This window comes from Pseudophryne corroboree, chromosome 6, assembly GCF_028390025.1.
Source record: "Pseudophryne corroboree isolate aPseCor3 chromosome 6, aPseCor3.hap2, whole genome shotgun sequence".
Lineage (NCBI taxonomy): Eukaryota > Metazoa > Chordata > Amphibia > Anura > Myobatrachidae > Pseudophryne > Pseudophryne corroboree.
The window spans coordinates 802,593,833-802,617,878 of record NC_086449.1 but is presented as its reverse complement, the minus strand read 5'-3'; positions in this window follow the sequence as shown (position 1 = coordinate 802,617,878).

The window sequence follows — 24,046 nt, the reverse complement described above, 5'->3', positions numbered from 1 at the left end:
GATGACTCTGCAGCACCGATTGAGCAAACATGAGGTCCTCATCAGCCAGGGTATCAAACTTGTAGAACTTTGCAAAAGTGTTTGACCCCGACCAAGTAGCTGCTCGGCAAAGCTGTAATGCCGAGACGCCTCGGGAAGCTGCCCAAGATGAGCCCACCTTCCTAGTGGAATGGGCTTTCACCGATTTCGGTAACGGCAAACCAGCCGTAGAATGAGCCTGCTGAATCGTATTACAGATCCAGCGCACAATAGTCTGCTTAGAAGCAGGAGCGCCAACCTTGTTGGCCGCGTACAGGATAAACAGCGCCTCTGTTTTCCTAACCCGAGCCGTTCTGGCTACATCATTTTTCAAAGCTCTGACCACATCAAGAGACTTGGAATCAGACAAGGCTTCAGTAGCCATTGGCACCACAATAGGTTGGTTCATGTGAAACGAAGAAACCACCTTTGGTAGAAATTGTTGACGAGTTCTCAACTCCGCTCTATCCTCATGGAAAATCAGATAGGGGCTTTTGTGAGACAAAGCCGCCAAGTCGGACACCCGCCTTGTGGACGCCAAGGCCAAAAGCATGACCACTTTCCAAGTGAGAAATTTCAACTCAACCTTTTGTAATGGTTCAAACCAATGTGATGTAAGGAACTGTAACACCACGTTAAGGTTCCACGGTGCCACTGGGGGCACAAATGGAGGTTGGATGTGAAGTACGCCTTTTACGAAAGTCTGTACTTCTGGAAGCGAGGCTAATTCCTTTTGAAAGAAAATTGATAAAGCCGACACCTGCACTTTTATGGAGCCTAACTTCAGGCCTGCATCCACACCTGCTTGCAAAAAATGGAGAAAACGCCCCAGCTGAAATTCTTCCGTAGGAGCCTGCTTGGATTCACACCAAGACACACATTTTCTCCAAATGCGGTGATAATGCTTCGCCATTACCTCCTTTCTAGCTTTAAGTAGAGTGGGAATGACTTCCCCAGGAATACCCTTCCTAGCTAGGACGCACGGCCCTTGCTGTAACAGATCCTCACTCAGAGGAAGAGGCCAGGGATCTCCTGTGAGTAATTCCTGAAGATCCGGATACCAGGCCCTCCGTGGCCAATCTGGAACAACGAGTATCGCCTGAACCCTTGTTCTTCTTATGATCCTTAACACCTTTGAAATGAGTGGAAGTGGAGGGAACACATAGACCGACCGAAATACCCACGGTGTCACTAGTGCGTCCACTGCTATTGCTTGAGGGTCCCTCGACCTGGAACAATATGTCTGAAGCTTCTTGTTGAGACGAAACGCCATCATGTCTATTTTGGGAAGTCCCCAACGACTTGTCACTTCTGCAAAGACCTCTTGATGAAGACCCCACTCTCCTGGATGGAGATCGTGTCTGCTGAGGAAGTCTGCTTCCCAGTTGTCCACTCCTGGAATGAAGACCGCTGACAGAGCGCTTGCATGTTTTTCCGCCCAGCGAAGGATCTTGGTGGCCTCCGCCATTGCCGCTCTGTTCTTTGTTCCGCCCTGGCGGTTTATGTGCGCCACGGCCGTGATGTTGTCCGACTGAATCAGGATGGACAGGTCGCGAAGAAGATGTTCCGCCTGCCGCAGGCCGTTGTAGATGGCCCTTAACTCCAGCACGTTTATGTTGATAAAGCTGAATATTTATCTTACTTAAAACCCTTTAAGAGGTCAAAGAACACAGTACGCTATTTACGTATGGTATACCGTAAGGGTACGCACGTTGCGTAACAATCGCTTAGCCGTAGTCGAGACGCTCGAGCGTCACGTTCGCTTACGGCCAAGAGATCACAGGCAGGCACGCTATAGGCTGCCGACTAGATAAAGCCAAATATTTATCCTATATAACACACTATAAAGAGGTTAAGAAACACTGTACGCAACTGGTGCACGAGGTACCGTAAGGGTACGCTCTTAGCGTAGCGGACGCTGTATCGGGAGCGAGCCGCTCGAGCGACAAGAACGCTCGCGAGAATACGCTGTTGGTATCGGGCACACTATAGGTGAGCGACTACCGTAATGCTACGCTATCAGCGTAGCGGACGCTCGAGACCACGAGGAGATCACGAGCGGCGCAGACGCTCACAAGATAACAATCAGTAGACCTTGAATGTAACACACAGAAATGATATTCTTATACTGTAAACCCTTTTGTAGTGATAAGGTGAAAATGCAACACAGTGTAAGCTGGTTTACACTAAAGCTGTTTGAGCGATAGAGACGCTCCTATTACCCACTGCAATAAACACACAATACCGGTCTAAGGGTCTAACGCCTTTTAAGGAAATGAAGGAACGTTCAAAAAGAATAATACAATACAAGTCATACACTACCAATATAACATAGACTACCTAACCAGATAACTACACAGGAAATACACTATCAGTACAATAACTATATAAGAGAAACGAGGGAGAAAGAGAAGAGAGAGAGAGAGAGATATGGCTCAGAATAACAAGAAAGACAATATGATTGCGGAGAAAACTTACGCACAAGGGGAACGATCGCATGCGCCTCTGGATATCCAGCTCCCGATTATCAACAATGAGAACCGTTGAAGAGTGAGAGCTGGATATGATCGGCTTGTCTATTTATGCCCCACACACAATACAATTCAATGGTCCCTACAATCTTATTGTTCATTGGACACAGGAATTCGTCTTCGCATTATAACAAAAGGTCATAGGTTGATTCATACAGGTGGGCTGTGTCTACTTCCAACTGCTCAGGTGGGTGGGAAACTAGGTTTCCCGCCGCATGGATAAGTAAGTGCAAATAATAGTAAATGGACATAAACTTCTTATGTCCATAACTATTCGCACGAGCGATTAATCCGCTTCAAACCAACACCGGAATATTGCTAAATAAATACTCTTCCGATGGATACTAAACACCACTGTATAATCCTTGTCTGACCCTTTGTATCAGACAAAGAGGGATCTCTCTGTCCATGAACATGCTACATTAACTAAACTTTCAGAATCTATCAAAGGGACCATGATCTACAAAATACATTATATGGTTAAAATATGTAACGATTGAGTCGCACGCTACGCACACATAAACTCTACCGTAAATGCACATCCCGTGCGCCTGCGGGTGCACGTAACAGCGGGTATGCGCACGCACGGGAGAGCGTACGCATGCGCAGAGCGGACATGTATGAGGTGCAAATATGGCAGAGTGCATAGTGATATTTTTCTGACTTTGACAGTCCATCCTTTGGCAGTCAACAATAACTGCTACTTCCTAAAACATTTCAAAACGAGAAAAATATATGTCAAGTGTAAATACATTTCCATGATTGGGTAAGGGAGGAGAGGAGAAGGTAGGAAAAGGGTATGACCTAGTGAGATAGCAGAAGCATGTGTGTATGAATCCATGTTTTGGGGGGTCATGTATCATCGTGCCGTACGTGTTTTAGATCAAGCTTCGAGGTATTGCGAAGTATACATTCGAATTCCTTCTTATCCCGTGGTACGGGTCTGTGGATGGGCTGTCAAACTTTACCGAGCTCTCTTCGGCTTTTGGTTGCAACAAAATGGGGGAGCACATTTTAGTTGATGATACATGAATGGGGGAATATGTGAATGCTGATATCTGTGCCGGTATTCCCTGTCGCCTATGTGTGTGCTTTACCTGAAGGTTGTAGAGATGAAGATAAGACACAATTATGGTAAATGCAGTGGTATTCTATGTCAGGTTAATGAACATTTGTCGGTTGAAGTCTTGTCTGGTGTCTGTTGAATGCAGTCTTCTTTGGGCTTTTGCCAATAGGTGTGAGCAAAAGCTTTGTCAATGTCCATAGACTTACAAAAGTGTTGGGCTAGCGTAATTTTAAAATTTCTAGGGAAACTGGGGGTCTATGGCATAGTTCATCAAATATCTGTGTATAAGGTTGTCAAAACTTCTTCTTTAATCCATCAGTTGTCTGTATACAGGCTCGTCAAACTCCTCGTCCAAGTGGGTCTTTTTACCTTGGAGAAAACGGAAAAACAGGTGAAAGAAACGGACCGTATAATCGCATTTTCATCACATCATTGTCTCTACCGTTGGGTCATAAATCAAATCCATTGGAATTACAATTTCCTCACTCCTTAGACTCATTACCCTGGTACTACGTTTGCACTTCATTAAAGCCTGACCGCATCTAAATATCAAGCCAATTGATACGACAACACCTAAGATACATAGGAGAAACTTCCCTACATCCATTATGACTCCTTGAGCCCATTCTCCTAAACCAGAGAACCAATTTCGCGGGTTCAACCATGACACCCAACCAGTCAGCTCATTACCCACAGCAGCAAGGGTGAGATTGTGTCTCCTGCGAAATTTCCACTTTAATTGGAGAATGTCATCCATCTTTTGGTCTATGACCTCGACCGGATCCTCGGTACTATTCGTTATATATGTGCAGCATTTCACGCCGTACTGCGTTGCCAGTGTGACACAATATCCACCTGTTACTGCTGTGAGATAATTAAGAACCATTCTATGCTGAACCAGTTCTGTTTTAGAAGCTTGAAGCTCCCTTCCAGTATACCTAAAAGTGTCGTCATACATTTCTGTGATATTGTCTAACAAATTTGCGAGCGCAGATATGTATTTATAATTCAACACTCTGGCGGTGCGAGTGATGTCTAACGTGAGTAGAACCTGAATCCCGGTGGATTCATGGATCATGTCAGAGGCCGGATGCTCTGTTCTTTCTATCAGGTGCCGTTTAACTACGTGCTCGTAATGAGTGTGAGTATAAGGAGCTTGGGCAACACGGTGTATATCTTTCATTTTGGCATGTGATACAGTCATTACCTCAGGCAGTACTTTTCCAATATAACACAATCCTTCAGAGTTTGGGGCAAGCCACTTATACGCCTTCCTCCCGCATATGAAATATGCATCATCGGGGAGAACATATGGGACGGAGTAGGACATTACCATATTACACATCTTCCATGTGAAACCTCCTAACCCTAATTCTCCCATCTGTCTAGTACACGTATCAGTTTGTACGATATGTGCACAGTATCCTGGTGATACCTCTCCAACTCTCGTAATCCTACTTCCTAGGGTATACCTATATCGGAAATATTTTCCACTACCAGCTATGTGGCGTATAAGCTCTGTATCTGTTGGCATTTTGTCGGCTCTGTATGAAAAGGTCATGGTTTGGTTAATCCATGACACTTCCCAATTTCCCGGCTTTCGGGGATTGGAAATGTTAAAACATATTAGGGACTTATCCACATGATATTGGTGGAGCTTCAAACTAGGAGGACTGGAGATATTAAACCTCCTATCCACCGGTCTCCCACCACTTAGCTCAAGTACCTCCCCTATAGTTAACGGGAAGGGCACTAATCCTGATTTGCTATGGCCTTGAGGTACTTGAGAGCATACCCAACAATCTGTCTGATTTAACACATTACCCACTAAGGAGTGATAGTCACTCAATGGATGCTGGTCCATGTGGATATTAAAACTGGACTGACATTTCTTGATACACCCATCCTCAACTACATTGTCACAGAGCCTACAGATACAGTTTTCTTCAGCTAACAATCCTTCACAATTCCTTCGATGGTCTATGTTATCGGATCGTTTTCTGATACTCGCCTTTGCTTGTTGATTATGTTGTTCTTGGGAAACTACGCCTCCATCTCTGTCATCAAAACCCATTCCAGAACCTCTCTCGACCTCCATGGTACTCTCGCCGGAACAGACTGCTCTGGTCAACATCATGGTCAACAGGAAAATCCATATCACAGTCTCTTGGGGCAAGTCCATCTTACAGGAGGAGAAAAGAAGAAATTTGTAATGGGGGTACAAAAAAAACAGTTTGAGGGGGAGAGAAACTTGTTACGATAATTAGTTCTCTAGTCTTGTCGTTCTTCTTGTTCTGCTGTCATCTCAAAGGTGCTGTCTCTCAGTCTTCCAAACGAACATTCCAGTGATGCAATATTCCTTCCAAATCAGCGATCTCTCTGTAAGGAGCAAAAATCTTGCATTACCATTTGTCTAACTGATGGGTGACATACCATCTTTAAAACATGAAAACATGAGTGAGAAGAGAGAAAACAAAAAAAAAAAAACAAAAGAGAGAGAACAATTCATAAAAATATATATTACATAAACCAACAATAAACAACAACAGGGAAAAAAAACATTTTCTTTCAAACATTTTAAAACATTGTCAGATCATCAGGCTGTCATCTCTACATGTCCAATGGTTTCCTTGCGCAGTCCCTCCCACCAGCACCTCCATACTCCACCCTCTGTATCTGGCCAGGATACATTGATGCGGATAGGTCATGCTGGGGTTTGGTAGACTTCTGCAAAGACCAAGCAGATATGCAATGTTTGAGTCCTACCAATAATCGTCAGAGATGGGGAGAGAAAAGAAACATTTCACAGATACATTTACAACGTTTCACCCGGTCATTCCTGTGTCTTCAGGGAATGACCTCCCAATTTATTAACTATAACCTCAGGCTTACCATCAGTCCTAATGATCACCTTTCCTGACTATATATTATGGGTGTGGCCCAAAATTCTTCCTATATGATCCCTGATTATAATTTGGTGTGTCATAATTTTGCTCATTTCTTTGTCTAGGGGGTCTGACTTTATGTGGGCTATTACAGTTGCTGGCATAATGCCCTTCTCTTCTACAAAGATAACAAATCCTTGGCTTCCTCCATGTGCTAGGGGCTTGGGGTTTCGGTCGACTTGATGCCTCCTCTAGTGCTTGGATGCTCATTACCATCAACCGCTCTCCCTGCGCTTCCCTGGTTCTTTGGATATTGCGGTCATGCTCGATAGCGGACTCTCTTAATGCAGCGACCGAGATACCTCTCCAGTGAGGTAGGGAGGTTTGTACCCTGATTTTTAGTGTGTCTTTTAAGCCGTCCATTAATACGGACACAGCTACTTCTCTGTGGTGTACATTAGTTTCAATGTCATCTATACCAGTGTACCTAGCCATATCCTGCAGAGCCCGATGAAAATACTCTGGTGTGGATTCACCTTCTTTTTGTCTTATTGTAAAGATTTTATTCCACTTTACTACTGTAGGAAAATATACTCCTAACTGTAGATTGATTCTTTTTACATTATCTTGGTTATACTTGTCTGTAAGTGGTACTTCCTCATCTAGCTTACAATCAGCAATAAATTTCAATGAATCAACATCGGGGGGTAAGCATGCCCTCAAAACTGTCCTCCAATCTTTGTTATTTGGCTCTGCAGTATTTCCTAGCTCTCTAATATACTTTTGACAAGCAACTAAGTCTTTCCTGGGATCAGGAAATTCAGACAGAATTGTTCTTAATTCCGTTCGGGAAAAGGGGCAGTACATGGCGATGTTCCTGACAGGAGTGGCTCCTGTAGTGTCAGTTTTCCCATTTGGTACTGCAATTACCCTGACAGGATTAAGTCCAGTAACGTCATTCTGAATTGATTCTACGATATGAGGTACATTTGTTTGTGCGTGATGTATAACACCATACGTACCTGTGGACACGACCTCACCTGACCCTCCGTTAGGGGGTTTGATTACAGTCTTTACCGATTTGGTCGCGTCCACCTGGATGTCTTGTGTGATGGCTGCTGGAAAAGGTGCCGACATCGTGCTGGGCTCACTTTCTTGTTGGTGTTCCTGAGGAAAGTTTAACATGGGGTGCGACTTGCATGGGTTAATAGTTGTACATTTAACACTTTCATTTTTATAAACCTTATTACGTTTGTTACTTTCATTCTTAATACAGTTACTAAGTGCATTTTTATCGTACAACATTGTGCCTTTCTCCGCAACCATAATCCTCTCCATTGCCATGTCTCTCCTCTCAAGATGAAAGTTAGGTATGTAAGTTACATTTCTTTGCATTTCACTTTCCTGTAGCCATAACTGCAAACAATCATCATGTTTAACCCGTTGTTTCCAGGATTTTATGAGACAGATCCTCCGCCTTAAATTATGCAATACCTCTAAGTCAAAACTACCTATCCCGGGAAATGGTGTCTTATCCCCCGCAGTCATTCGTGTCCATTCGTCACAAAAGGTCTCAGTGTGGGGACCATACCTCCCCCACATTACTAACCGAGCAGACCCTCGGGGTCTGCAAGCCTCTGCAGTCTGAACCCTGACTGCTGAACGTCCCTGTGTTGTGCACTTGGCTGCCATTGTGGACCTTTAACACAGAAAAACTTCCTAAAATGCACCAAACACAGTCTACGGTGGGAGTTTTTCCAAGCTCTTCCACCAGCTTCTTCTGCTCCGGGTATCTCCGGTCCGCCTTCTAGCAGACACGTGTAACCGTTACAGGCCCTATCTCTAGAGATTTTCCTGAGAAAATCCCCTTCCTTTTTCTTTACACAAATCACGCTTGCATGTGCTTCCCACAACACGTAGGGCAATTTACCTCGTATCACGTTGCGTTATTGGTCACACCTACAACCGTGCGGTCCAATCGTACCACCTATAGACACTTGTTGCCCATAAATGGTAGGATCATTGGAGTCTCCCTACTGTGCTCCAAAACAGCCAGAGCGTAATACAACGAAAACTTTATCACACTCTGTCGCACGTTTTCACTTAGACCGTGCTCATCACGTTCCACCAAGACCACCAAGATCACTCAGTTCACCAAGCGGGATTCAATACATTTATACCGTTTTTTCAACCCACTATCATTCTATAGTTTTCTGATCAGAAAAATCATTTCCCGTAATCTGATAGTTCTCTCCAGAGGCGTTACAGTAAAGTAAGGTATTTAAACTAAGTTTTGGAAACTGAAATCAATTTGTGCTATTATCACGTGGCTATACTATACCGCCCCCACTAGAACAATGCTATTGTGCGATTTGAGTTTCGGTGGGCGTACCCAGACGCTCCGTTGCGTAATATACGCTGCGTGCGGCGGCCTTTGTGTTGCGTTCGCGAGTCTCAGCCTTTTTGTTAGAGACACGTGTACGCTGGCCACAAAAATACAATTAGCACGTTTATCAATGTAGATGATCTTTAACTGTAATCATCTACCAAGCACCACACAGGTCTTTCCTTGTATCCTTAGGCAGAGCTGTGTGCGTGCTTTGCAATTTATCCCTTAATGTATTACTTTTACTCTTTAACTACCAATAGCAACAAATCTTTCTCAGCACGTTATCAATTGTGAAATGGCAAACAGGAGAGTGATATGAAAATACACGAAAAAGAAATGCAGCTATATGCGTGTGTAAGCAAAACAGAAATAAACAGTTTTTAAAAGACACTAGCGTTTTGTTCTTACCTCCGGTTCCGGATTCCCTCAGCACCCTTTACTAAGCGAAGCAGACGCTTATCCAGACAGCACTACGAGGAATATGATCTCCCGCCCTTTGCTGATGGATAATGTCTGCTGAAATTACCTAGTGCAGATATGTGAAGGACGGACGAGCCGCCAATTGATAAAGCTGAATATTTATCTTACTTAAAACCCTTTAAGAGGTCAAAGAACACAGTACGCTATTTACGCATGGTATACCGTAAGGGTACGCACGTTGCGTAACAATCGCTTAGCCGTAGTCGAGACGCTCGAGCGTCACGTTCGCTTACGGCCAAGAGATCACAGGCAGGCACGCTATAGGCTGCCGACTAGATAAAGCCAAATATTTATCCTATATAACACACTATAAAGAGGTTAAGAAACACTGTACGCAACTGGCGCACGAGGTACCGTAAGGGTACGCTCTTAGCGTAGCGGACGCTGTATTGGGAGCGAGCCGCTCGAGCGACAAGAACGCTCGCGAGAATACGCTGTTGGTATCGGGCACACTATAGGTGAGCGACTACCGTAATGCTACGCTATCAGCGTAGCGGACGCTCGAGACCACGAGGAGATCACGAGCGGCGCAGACGCTCACAAGATAACAATCAGTAGACCTTGAATGTAACACACAGAAATGATATTCTTATACTGTAAACCCTTTTGTAGTGATAAGGTGAAAATGCAACACAGTGTAAGCTGGTTTACACTAAAGCTGTTTGAGCGATAGAGACGCTCCTATTACCCACTGCAATAAACACACAATACCGGTCTAAGGGTCTAACGCCTTTTAAGGAAATGAAGGAACGTTCAAAAAGAATAATACAATACAAGTCATACACTACCAATATAACATAGACTACCTAACCAGATAACTACACAGGAAATACACTATCAGTACAATAACTATATAAGAGAAACGAGGGAGAAAGAGAAGAGAGAGAGAGAGAGATATGGCTCAGAATAACAAGAAAGACAATATGATTGCGGAGAAAACTTACGCACAAGGGGAACGATCGCATGCGCCTCTGGATATCCAGCTCCCGATTATCAACAATGAGAACCGTTGAAGAGTGAGAGCTGGATATGATCGGCTTGTCTATTTATGCCCCACACACAATACAATTCAATGGTCCCTACAATCTTATTGTTCATTGGACACAGGAATTCGTCTTCGCATTATAACAAAAGGTCATAGGTTGATTCATACAGGTGGGCTGTGTCTACTTCCAACTGCTCAGGTGGGTGGGAAACTAGGTTTCCCGCCGCATGGATAAGTAAGTGCAAATAATAGTAAATGGACATAAACTTCTTATGTCCATAACTATTCGCACGAGCGATTAATCCGCTTCAAACCAACACCGGAATATTGCTAAATAAATACTCTTCCGATGGATACTAAACACCACTGTATAATCCTTGTCTGACCCTTTGTATCAGACAAAGAGGGATCTCTCTGTCCATGAACATGCTACATTAACTAAACTTTCAGAATCTATCAAAGGGACCATGATCTACAAAATACATTATATGGTTAAAATATGTAACGATTGAGTCGCACGCTACGCACACATAAACTCTACCGTAAATGCACATCCCGTGCGCCTGCGGGTGCACGTAACAGCGGGTATGCGCACGCACGGAAGAGCGTACGCATGCGCAGAGCGGACATGTATGAGGTGCAATTATGGTAGAGTGCATAGTGATATTTTTCTGACTTTGACAATGTGCAGACAAGCTTCCTGGCCTGACCATTTTCCCTGGAAATGTCCCTGTGTGACTGTGTGACTGCTCCCCAACCTCGGAGACTCACGTCCGTGGTCACCAGAATCCAGTCTTGGATCCCGAACCTGCGACCCTCTAGAAGGTGAGAACTTTGGAGCCACCACAGGAGAGAAACCCTGGCCCTGGGGGACAGACTTATCTTCCAGTGCATCTGCAGATGGGACCCTGACCACTTGTCCTGCAGGTCCCACTGAAACGTTCTTGCATGGAACCTGCCAAACGGAATGGCCTCGTAGGCCGCCACCATTTTCCCAGCACTCGAGTGCAGTGATGAATCGACACTCTTGGCGGTTTCAGAAGTTCCTTGACCATTTTCTGGATTTCCTGAGCTTTTTCCAATGGGAGAAAGATCCTCTGCAGTTTGGTGTCCAGAATCATGCCCAAAAACGACAGCCGAGTTGTCGGAATCAGCTGCGACTTTGGTAAATTTAGGAGCCAGCCTAAAGCGCAACATTTTTTACTAACTGCTCCTGTGATCTCGCCTTTATCAGGAGATCGTCCAAGTACGGGATAATTGTGACCCCTTGCTTGCGCAGGAGCACCATCATTTCCGCCATCACCTTGGTGAAAATCCTCGGGGCCGTGGAAAGACCAAACGGCAACGTCTGAAATTGGTAGTGACAATTCTGAACAGCGAACCTCAGGTACGCCTGATGAGGAGGATAAACGGGGACATGTAGGTAAGCATCCTTTATGTCGACTGACACCATAAAATCCCCCCCCCCCCCCCTCCAGACTGGAGATCACCGCTCAGAGAGATTCCATCTTGAATTTGAATCTTTCCAAATATAGATTGAGGGATTTTAAGTTCAGAATCGGTCTGACCGAGCCATACGGCTTCGGGACCACAAACAGGCTTGAATAAAAACCTTCTCCCCGCTGTGACGGGGTTACCTCGACAATGACTCGCTGGTGACACAGCTTCTGTATTGCTGTACCCACTACCTCTCTTTCCGGAAGAGAAGCTGGCAAGGCCGATTTGAAAAATTGGTGTGGGGGCACGTCTTGAAACTCCAGCTTGTATCCTTGGGTCATACTTTCCAGCACCCAAGGATCCAGGCCCGAGAAAACCCAGACCTGACTATAGAGCTGAAGACGCGCCCCCACCGGTGCGGACTCCCGCAGGGGAGCCCCAGCGTCATGCAGTGGATTTGGCAGAAGCCGGGGAGGACTTCTGCTCCTGGGAGCTTGCCACAGCCGGCGATCTTTTTCCTCTTCCCTTACCTCTGGCCGCGAGGAAGGATGACCCACGTCCTTTCCGGAATTTCTGCGACCGAAAGGACTGCATCTGATATGGAGGCGTTTTCTTTTGCTGTGGAGGAACAAAAGGCAGAAAAGAGGACTTACCCGCGGTAGCTGTAGAAACAAGGTCCGCGAGGCCTTCACCAAACAAAACTCCACCCTTATAGGGCAGAGCCTTCATAGCCTTCTTAGAATCAGCATCACCATTCCATTGATGAGTCCACAACACCCTCCTGGCCGAGACGGCCATGGCATTAGCTCTTGATCCCAAAATGCCAATATCTCTCGACGTCTCCTTTAGATAGACTGCAGCGTCCCTGATATGACCCAGTGTCAAAAGCACGCTATCCCGATCCAGGGTGTCTATGTCCGATGACAAGATATCTGCCCACTTTTCAATCGCGTTACTCACCCACGCCGAAGCCACAGCCGGCCTGAGCAGCGTACCTGTCGTGACATAAATAGATTTCAAGGTAGCTTCCTGCCTACGATCAGCAGGATCCTTAAGGGTCGCCATTTCAGGAGACGGTAGGGCTACCTTCTTGGATAATCGCGCTAGAGCTTTGTCTACCGTGGGTGTCGCCTCCCACCCAACCCTATCCTGAGAAGGAAACGGGTATGCCATAGCAATCCTCCTGGGAATATGCCACCTCTTGTCTGGCGTTTCCCAGGCTTTTTCAAAAAGGGCATTCAGTTCATGAGAGGGAGGAAACGTTACCTCCGGTTTCTTCCCCTTAAACATACAGACCCTTGTCTCAGGGACAGCGGGGTCTTCCGTAATATGTAACACGTCTTTTATCGCCACTATCATGTAATGAATACTCTTAGCCACTTTAGGATGCAACTTCGCATCATTATAGTCAACACTGGAGTCGGAATCCGTGTCGGTATCAGTGTCAGCTATCTGGGTAAATTAACGTTTTTGGGACCCCGAGGGGGGTGAGTGTTACCACGTCTCCCATGGATTGTTTCCATGCTTGGTTCTGAGACTCAGATTTGTCTAACCTCTTATGCAATAAAGCCACACTGTTATTTAACACACTCCACATCTCAACCCAATCAGCAGTCGGCGGTGCCGACGGAGTCACTCCTTCATTCTGTTCAGCTCCCATACGCACCTCCTCCTGGGAAGAGCATTCAGTTTCTGCCATGTCGACACACACGTACCGACACCCCCAAACACACTGGGCTAAAGGGGACAGACCCACAGTAAGGCCTTTCAGAGAGACAGAGAAGGAGTTTGCCAGCTCACACCCAGCGACCCACCGGTCTGAAGAAAACAACAATGCCCCAGACCTATAAGCGCTAGTTTTATATATATATATATATATATATATATATATATATATATATATACACTGCTCAAAAAAATAAAGGGAACACTAAAATAACACATCCTAGATCTGAATGAATGAAATATTCTTATTAAATACTTTGTTCTTTACATAGTTGAATGTGCTGACAACAAAATCACACAAAAATGATCAATGGAAATCAAATTTATTAACCCATGGAGGTCTGGATTTGGAGTCACCCTCAAAATTAAAGTGGAAAAACACACTACAGGCTGATCCAACTTTGATGTAATGTCCTTAAAACAAGTCAAAATGAGGCTCAGTAGTGTGTGTGGCCTCCACGTGCCTGTATGACCTCCCTACAACCCACACAAGTGGCTCAGGTAGTGCAGCTCATCCAGGATGGCACATCAATGCGAGCTGTGGCAAGAAGGTTTGCTGTGTCTGTCAGCGTAGTGTCCAGAGCATGGAGGCGCTACCAGCAGACAGGCCAGTACATCAGGAGACGTGGAGGAGGCCGTAGGAGGGCAACAACCCAGCAGCAGGACCGCTACCTCCGCTTTTGTGCAGGGAGGAACAGGAGGAGCACTGCCAGAGCTCTGCAAAATTACCTCCAGCAAGCCACAAATGTGCATGTGTCTACTCAAACGATCAGAAACAGACTCCATGAGGGTGGTATGAGGGCCTGACGTCCACAGGTGGGGGTTGTGCTTACAGCTCAACACCGTGCAGGACGTTTGGCATTTGCCAGAGAACACCAAGATTGGCAAATTCGCCACTGGCGCCCTGTGCTCTTCACAGATGAAAGCAGGTTCTCACTGAGCACATGTGACAGACGTGACAGAGTCTGGAGATGCCAAGGAGAACGTTCTGCTGCCTGCAACATCCTCCAGCATGACCGGTTTGGCAGTGGGTCAGTAATGGTGTGGGGTGGCATTTCTTTGGGGGGCCGCACAGCCCTCCATGTGCTCACCAGAGGAAGCTTGACTGCCATTAGGTACTAAGATGAGATCCTCAGACCCCTTGTGAGACCATATGCTGGTGCGGTTGGCCCTGGGTTCCTCCAAATGCAAGACCTCATGTGGCTGGAGTGTGTCAGCAGTTCCTGCAAGACGCAGGCATTGATGCTATGGAGTGGCCCGCCCGTTCCCCAGACCTGAATCCAATTGAGCACATCTGGGACATCATGTCTCGCTCCATCCACCAACACCACAGACTGTCCAGGAGTTGGCGGAAGCTTTAGTCCAGGTCTTGGAGGAGATCCCTCAGGAGACCATCCGCCATCTCATCAGGAGCATGCCCAGGCATTGTAGGGAGGTCATACAGGCACGTGGAGGCCACACACACTACTGGGGATGGGGGGGGGGGGGATGGGGGCGCTAAAGGAAACTTTCGCCATGGGCCCCAGAAGGTCTAGAGCAGACCCTGATTACCATACGAGTGTGGTGTGTTAGATAGAATAGACTTAGATCGACAGGGTCTAGGTCGGCCACTATTGGTCAACAGTAAGTAGGTCGACATGGTTTCTAGGTCGACAGGGACTATAGGTCGACATGAAAAAAGGTCGACATGAGTTGTTTTTTTGTGTCGTTTTCTTTGCCGAGTGACGGGGAACCCCAGTTAGTGCACCATACCGATTTGTAGTCCACGTGGATCGTAAAGTATGAATAAGTTCAAGAATGAAGAAAAAAATAGTGAAAAACTCATGTGGACCTTTTTTCATGTCGAGCTACTTATGTCGACCAACAGTGGTCGACCTACACACTGTCGACCGGTCTTGTCGACCTAGAGACCGGATCCCTTACTGTACAGCCATTCCAGCATTCATGACCCCAGTTTCTTCCTACCTCGTCAGATTTGCTTCATAGGGCCGGGTACAGGATTCTGGCGCTTAGAATGCCGGCGGTCACATGACCTACAGTGGCATCCCGATGCTCAATATCCAGACAGCTGGTGGGTAAGTATGCCGACGCTCACCCCCAACCCTCCTTGGCATACTTACGTTCGGGATGTCGGCTGTTGAGATTCTGGTGCCGGTCTTCTGCCCGCCAGCGTTCTAAGCGTTGGGATGCCCACTACAGCCTGTTTCATACAGTGTTTAACACTTGCTTATCTTCCCTTACAAAGATAGGAGCCTCGTTCTTGGATGAAATATATTGTTGTAAATTGGAACTGAGATGAAGAGTAGCATGTAGCCCTTGTGAAGGGGAAAGTGGCTCCTGAAGTTTATCAAATTGCATATCACTGGTATATACTCGCAAGTGGCACTGCCCCCCAGCCACAGAATACAGCGATGATCTCCACTGCAATGTTGGGGTACAGGCATCATTGGGGAGTGGGGGGGGGGGGGGGGCAGAAGGAAGAAGAAAACAGGGTTGTTACAGGCTTGGTTTCAAAGATGACTTAGAAGCCGATTGGTTGCTGATTTAACTCTCTTCAAGCTTTGATAAATCTCCGCCTTTGTCCTTGCACATAAGAATATGGGGGGGTCATTCCAACCCGTTCACACGCAGCGGTTTATCGCTGTGGTGCGAACGGGTGGGTAATGCACATGCGCGGCGGCCGCAGTGCGTGACGTTGCCCGGTGACAGGGGTCGCCGAGTTACGTCGCGGCTTAAGAAGAAAGCGGTCGCAAGACGGACCGCAAAGAAGATTGACAGGAAGAGGGCGGATCCGGACCGTTTGGAGCCATTTTCGGGGAGTGGTGAGTAAAACGTAGGTGTGCCCAGGAGAACGGAGGGCGGAGGAGTGACGTCAAAGCCGAGACCATCATCGCTGGATCCATCGCACAGGGTAAGTATGTTCAGGTCTTGTCTTGTGTTGTGTGAAATTTTGTAGCTTAGCAGGGCTGCACAAGCGATCCGAGCCCTCCTATGCTAAAATACACTCCACCATAGGTGTGGGCTAGTTGATCGCAGCAACAGCAAAAAGTTGCTAAATCTAGCTATACACTATACAATTATTGGGCCGATTTGCTAATAATGGAGTGATCATTTTTTAAAAAATGATGTAGGGTATAGGTACAAGTACTTTGGCCAAATGATTTTAAAACGGTCCAAACCAGCCTGCTTGGATTGTGCATCAGTAATCTCCTATATATTTGCCCAAGTCTGTGACTCTGTGCCCGTAACGCTGGGCGGAGTCACAGGCACAGATCTGGCCAGGAACAGTCCCCTCCCTCTCTCCGCCCAGTCCCCTCCCCATCTCCGCCCAGTCCCCTGTCTCCCTTCTCCCCGTACACTCTCTCTGGTGACACCGCAGCCGCTGACTGTGAGCGGAACTCACACTACCCGCCTCACAGACTAGCGGCTGCTGCAGAGTTCAGGGGGACATGCTGAGCACTGGCAGCTGCTCTCGCTCCCTCTCCCACCCGCGGCATCCACCTGTCACTTACCCGCGGTCGCGGGTGAAAAGGGGGCGTGGCTTCGCGGAAGGGGCGTGGCTTCTCGTCCCGACCCCCGTTTTCGGCACAACTCGCCCCCCCTCCCACCCGCGGCAACCACCCGCATCAACCACCCGCATCTGCCCCCCACCCGCGGCATCCACCCGTCACTTACCCGCGGTCGCGGGTGAAAAGGGGGCGTGACTTCGCGGAAGGGGCTTGGCTTCGCGTCCCGACCCCCATTTTCGGCACAACCCGCCCCCCCTCCCACCCGCGGCAACCACCCGCATCTGCCTCCCACCCGCGGCATCCACCCGACACTTACCCGCGGTCGCGGGTGAAAAGGGGGCGCGGCTTCGCGGAAGGGGGCGTGGCTTCGCGTCCCGACCCCCCGTATTCGGCACATTGTGGGTCGGGGCATACGGCCTTCACCCGGACACTGCTGAATCTGCAGTGCTGGCTTCTGCACTGTGACAGGAGCCGGCACTTTGGTGTCACCCCTCAGAGGGTAACACCCGGGTGCGGCCCGCACCCACGTTGTGGCGCCACTGCTCCCGCCCCCACCCGTAGCACAAACACCCGTCGCATCCACCCACCACCCGCGGCACTCCCGTCCCCTCCCCCACCCAGAGCACAAACACCCGCGCCACCCACCCGCGGAACTCCCGCCCCCTCCCCCACCGGTAGCACCAACACCCGAGGCAAACCAACCGCATTCGCCCCCCACCCGCGGCACTCCCACCCGCAGCACCAACACCCGCGACACCCACCACCCGTGGCACTCCACCCCCCCCCCCCCACCCGCAGCACCAACACCCGCACCACCCGTGGCACTCTTCCCCCACCCACAGCACCAACATCCGCTCCCACCCGCGGCACTCACGCCCCCACCCGTAGCTCCCACACCTGCAGCACCCCCCGCCCCTCCCCCACCCGCTGCAACCCTGCCCCTCCCCTATACCCACCTCTCCCCCCTGCTGCACCCTTCACCCAACCCGCACCACCACCGCCACTGCCCCATCCTGCACCCACCCCTCCCCCACCCGCACCACCTCCCCAACCCTCGGAACCCCAGCAGCTGCCTCCCACCACCCAACTGCACCACCACTGCTCCAGCCCCTGCCCCCCCTCCGCACCTGTCCCCCACCCACAGCACCTCCCCCACCCCCATCATCTACAGACACCTCCCCCACCCCCAGCACTTCTACAAACCATCACCCAACCTCCCCCTCTGCAACCCCAACTCCCCCTACATCGCCCCTCCCCCACACACAGCACCTCCAGACCCCCTCCTTCATCCACAGCCTCCTGCACCTGCCCCTCCACCACCAGCATCTACTGACCCCATCCAAACCCCCTCCCGCCCCCCCAACCCACCCGCAGCATCCTCACACCCCCCCCCCCTGCCCCTCCCCTACCCGCCAAAGCTGCACCAACCGCCCTACCCCAACTGCGGTATCCCTGCACCGGCACCCTCCCCCACCCACTGCAGCAGCACACCTGGCCCACTACAACCGCCGTAACCCCACACCCACCACTCACTCATCCACAGCGCCCACGGACCCCCTCCCCCATCCGTGCCATCCCCGCACCCGCCCCTCCCCTAGCTACCGCACATCCACATCACCTACCCCATCCAGATCATGTACCTCACCCGCAACACCCCCGCCACTCCCACAACCACAGCACCTACCCGCCCGCATTATCTACAGGCACCCTCCACATCTGCGGACCTCCCACACCTGCCCCTCCCCCACCCGCAACACCTCTGGACCACCACCCGAACCACCTCCGGACTCCCTCCCCCATCCACAGCTCCCCCGCATCCACCCCTCCCCCATCCACAACATCTACATCCCCCATCCCACACCTCCCCCACCCACAGCACTTCTGAAACCCATCACCTAAGCTCACCCCCCCTGCACCTCCAAACGCACACCCCTACATCGCCCCTCCCACACACACATCACCTCCATACCCCCTCCTTCATCCACAGTCCCCCTCCCCCACCAACAGCAACTACACTCCCCCTCCCCCACCCACAGGACCTCTGCACCCTTTACGCCATCCATGCCCCTGCACCCACCCCTCCGCCACCCACAACACCTCTGGACCCCCTCCCACACCCAACCCTCCACCACACGTAGCACCTCGAATCACCATCCACAGCCGCTACAAGTGATTCCCACGGATAGGAACCTCACTGAACCCACCCCCTTTCCAAACCCCCCAAACTTTTGTGAGTATAGTTGCTACCAATGGACATTGGATTAATTAGAAACACTAATACTGTGGCCATTATGTTTATAAGCAACACTCCTACCTGTGCCCATTGTGTATAAGTGGCGCTGCTACCTGTGCACACTGTGTGTATAAGCGCCTCTGCTACCTGTGGTCACTGTGTGTATAAGCGGCTTTGCTACCTGTGGGTATTGTGTGTATACGCCGCTCTGCTACCTGTGGGTATTGTGTGTACACGTGGCTCTGCAACCTGTGCCCATTGTGTGTATAAGCACCTCTGCTACCTGTGGGCACTGTGTATAAGCGCCTCTGCTACCTGGGGGTATTGTGTGTATAAGCGGCTCAGCTAGCTGTGGGCACTGTGTGTATAAGCGTCTCTGCCCCCTGTGGGTATTGTGTGTATAAGCGGTTCTGCTACCTGTGGGTAATGTGTGTACATGTGGCTCTGCTACCTGTGCCCATTGTGTGTATAAGCCCCTCTGCTACCTGTGGTCACTGTGTGTATAAGCGCCTCTGCCCCTGTGGGTATTGTGTGTATAAGCGGTTCTGCTACCTGTGGGTAATGTGTGTATAAGTGGCTCTGCTACCTGTGGGTATTGTGTGTATAAGCGGTTCTGCTACCTGTGGGTATTGTGTGTATAAGCGGCTCTGCTACCTGTGGGCATTGTGTGTATAAGCGGCTCTGCTACCTGTGGCCACTGTGTGTATAAGCGCCTCTGCTACCTGTGGGTATTGTGTGTATAAGCGGCTCTGCTACCTGTGGCCATTGTGTGTATAAGCGGCTCTGCTACCTGTGGGTATTGTGTGTATAAGCGCCTCTGCTACCTGTGGGCACTGTGTGTATAAGCCCCTCTGCTACCTGTGGGCACTGTGTGTATAAGCGCCTCTGCCCCCTGTGGGTATTGTGTGTATAAGCGGCTCTGCTACCTGTGGGCACTGTGTGTATAAGCGCCTCTGCCCCCTGTGGGTATTGTGTGTATAAGCGGTTCTGCTACCTGTGGGTATTGTGTGTATAAGCGGTTCTGCTACCTGTGGGTATTGTGTGTATAAGCGGCTCTGCTATCTGTGGGCACTGTGTGTATAAGCGCCTCTGCCCCCTGTGGGTATTGTGTGTATAAGCGGCTCTGCTACCTGTGGCCACTGTGTGTATAAGCGGCTCTGCTACCTGTGGCCATTGTGTGTATAAGCGGTTCTGCTACCTGTGGGTATTGAGTGTATAAGCGGCTCTGCTACCTGTGGCCATTGTGTGTATAAGCGGCTCTGCTACCTGTGGCCACAGCACCTTCGTATCTTATCTACAGTGCATTGCTGTTACTCATCTGCTACTTCATAATGCAGACACTAGCAATATATACTACACTCTACACTATGTTATTCATTGTGCCCTACGGCCACTCTGCACGCCCTCACAAAGGCCTACGCCCCCTTGACAATCGCATGCCCTCCCCCCTTACAATATTTACCCACTGCCATAAAAAAAAAAAATCAGGTAATACTCCATATAATAACAATTATAGCACAGCTGAAGCCCGTGCAGGGGATAATGAATCGTAGCCCCTTGCAACGGTATTTTCTGTCTAACACCTTCCCTCTCTTTATCCTCTCCCTACCACCCTGCCTCTCCCTATCCTTTACCGATCGCACAGCGTTTCTGTACATTCCCTTTCTCTCCCCCTACGCCTCTCTATCTTATCTCAACCGGAACCCATTTCTGTATGTCCTCTATACTGCCCTGCGTTTCTGATTCTGTTATCTACCGCCCTGCGTATGTTCAAAGGCGTGCAGAGGTTAACGGGGCGTAGCCCCTAACGACGGTGTGAAGAGCGCCCGTAGGGCGCGATGAATCACCTAGTAAATTATAATCTTATTGTGTGTTTCCATAATTGTGCCCTTCCATTCGCCAAAAAAAATCTTCCTGAAGACTATCGAAGTGTGTAGATACCTTAAGCCATGGGTCTTCAACCTGCAGCCCCCCCAGCTTCTGTGGAACTACACATCCCAGCATGCCCTGTAATAGTTTTGCTATTGAGGCATGCTAAAACTGAATCAGGTCATGCTGGAATATGTAGTTCCACAGCAGCTGCAGGGCCGCAGGTTGAAGATCCATACTTTAAGCCATACTTGCGCACCCTCACAGCATAATGCCATAAATTGTGGGTCTGAGAAAGCGGGTGTAGTCAAAATGACAATCGCATCAGCACGCCCCCTATCAGCCCCATTTCACTAGGAAGGGCAACCTCTTCTTCCGGACATCCTCCAGATGTTTTGGGAGAGTAGGCGAGTATTTAGCGCAGTGAGTAAGAGTTTACACTTGCACAGATGCTAGGGTGTGATGCACTCAGTGCTTCACTTTTTCCACATTTTGTTATGTTATAGCCTTATCCCAAAATGGAATAAATTCATTCCCCCCCTCAAAAATCTGCACACAATACCCCATAACGACAATGTGAAAAAAGTGTTTTGGAGATTTTTGCTAATTTATTAAAAATAAAAAACTAAGAAATCACATGTACATAAGTATTCACAGCTTTTGCTCAATACTTTGTTGATGCACCTTTGGCAGCAATTACAGCCTCAAGTTTTTTGAATTTGATGCCACAAGCTTGGCACACCTATCTTTGGGCAGTTTCGCCCATTCCTCTTTGCAGCACCTCTCAAGCTCCATCAGGTTGGATGGGAAGCGTCGATGCACAGCCATTTTCAGATCTCTCCAGAGATGTTCAATCGGATTCAAATCTGGGCTCTGGCTGGGCCACTCAAAGACATTCACAGAGTTGTCCTGAAGCCACTTATTGGATATCGTGAATTTTGAGGGGGAAAAATGAATTTATTCCAGTTTGGAATAAGGCTGTAACATAACAAAATGTGGAAAAAGTGAAGTGCTGTGAATACTTTCCAGATGCACTGTAAATAGAAAGGACAGTTTTCTTAAATACTTCCCAAAGTTACTTATACAGAATTAGTGGCAGCTCAGAACACTATATCGAATGTAATCGCTTATCACCCCTAGTGGGGAGACACCACATATGCCACTTTCACACAGAGTGGCAGGTAATTTTTCCAGTCCCAGCCTTACCCCCTCTTCACACAGGAAAGCAAATTACAGGGTGAAGCAGTTCTGTCCCGTAATTTGCAGATCAATGTCTTCGACCCTGTTAAAAAAACAAAACCATGGTCGATGTCCCGGGAATTTCAACTTGGGTTGACCCTTTCACACGGAAAAAGAACCCCTATTGATCCGCAAATTACTGGGTAAAAGTACTTTACCTGGTAATTTTGTTTTCTGTGTGAAAGGAGTAATACACATTTTTACATGCAAGGTTTCAGGTAGATATAGACAGGAGCAATTGTGTAATTTTTTTTTGTCTAATACCCCTTTCAGACAGCAAAGCCGGAAATTTGCCGGGTCTAGCAGCCACCAAAGTCCCAGGTTTCAGCCCCGACCCTGTTAAAGAGCAGAGTTGGGGATCCAGGACTTTAGCAAACAAAAATCGTGGGTTGATGCGTGTTTACGTGCAAAAAAAAACGTGACTCTTGTGGTAGTATGAAAAGGGTATAATAGCTAACAAACTTTTAAAAAAATCTAACATACGACACAAATGGAAATGCAAGGTGTAAATATGTAGTTATTGTCATTGTATTAAATTTATATTTTTTTTAGTTGTATACTGTGAAGTGGCCAGCAGATGGCGCTAGAGAATCTTTAGCAGTCTATTTTCCAAGGACCAACAAACACTGGAGCCCATTACACACTGGGCGACCTCCCCTAATTAGCAATCAGGGACGGATCTAGACTTTTCTTTAGGGGGGGCGGTTTACGGTTTAATCTGGACTCCTCCCTCTACAGTCCCAACTCCTCGCATCTGCAATCCTAACTCCTCCTCTCTCAATTCTGACTGAACTTTTTGAGTGAGACTGATATAGAGCTTTGTGATTGTTCTATGTACATGTGACTGTGCTATGGGGTAATTGTATTTATTAGCCCTAGTACCCACACACCAGCAAGTGAGGGGCAAATGCTCTGTAACCCTTGCTCTCCTGGCTCCTCCGTGCTGCTGTGGTATAAGCTGCAGCACATCGTTCTGCCTCAGGCTCTCCCCAGAGAGCTCTCATCTGATCAAAAGTGGGCATGGCTATGACTGTGTTAGGGGGGGGCGGTCGCCCCCTTCGCCCCCCCCCCCCCCCTAGATCCAGCCCTGTTAGCAATAAGCGTTATATCGCTGAATGCTAATTAGTGGAGATCACCAGTGCAGTGAATGATATCATTCAGTAACATCATTCCATGCACATGCAGCTCAACAATATAGTAAAAGTTGAGCTGCATGTTCGGTAGATAATGCAGGAACGAGAACAACCCGCGGGTGCACACATTGTTCAGGCATACACACTAGATGATATGAACAATAGATCTTTTAAAAAAGATTATCGTCCATATCGAAAAAAACTCATGAAAAACTCATGTCGACCTAGAAACCCTGTCAACCAATAGTGGTCGACCTAGATACTGTCCACCTAGAGACCGGATCCCCTTGTCTATACACCATATTTATTTATTACCATGTACTTCTATAGCACAAGACTATGACCCATTCCTAGTGCAGGGCGGTGGAGATCAGTACATTTATGGTTGCTTCTAAATCGGAGTGGGAGAAGGGACCTTCTGACGTCACTAGGGGAGGAGACACGTCACCAGGGGGAGGAGCTACGGCTGTACAGGGTCCCCGAAAAATACGCTCGCCACGCTTTGGGCTCGGTGGCTCGTTCCGCTTGCCACTGGGTTACTAAAGGT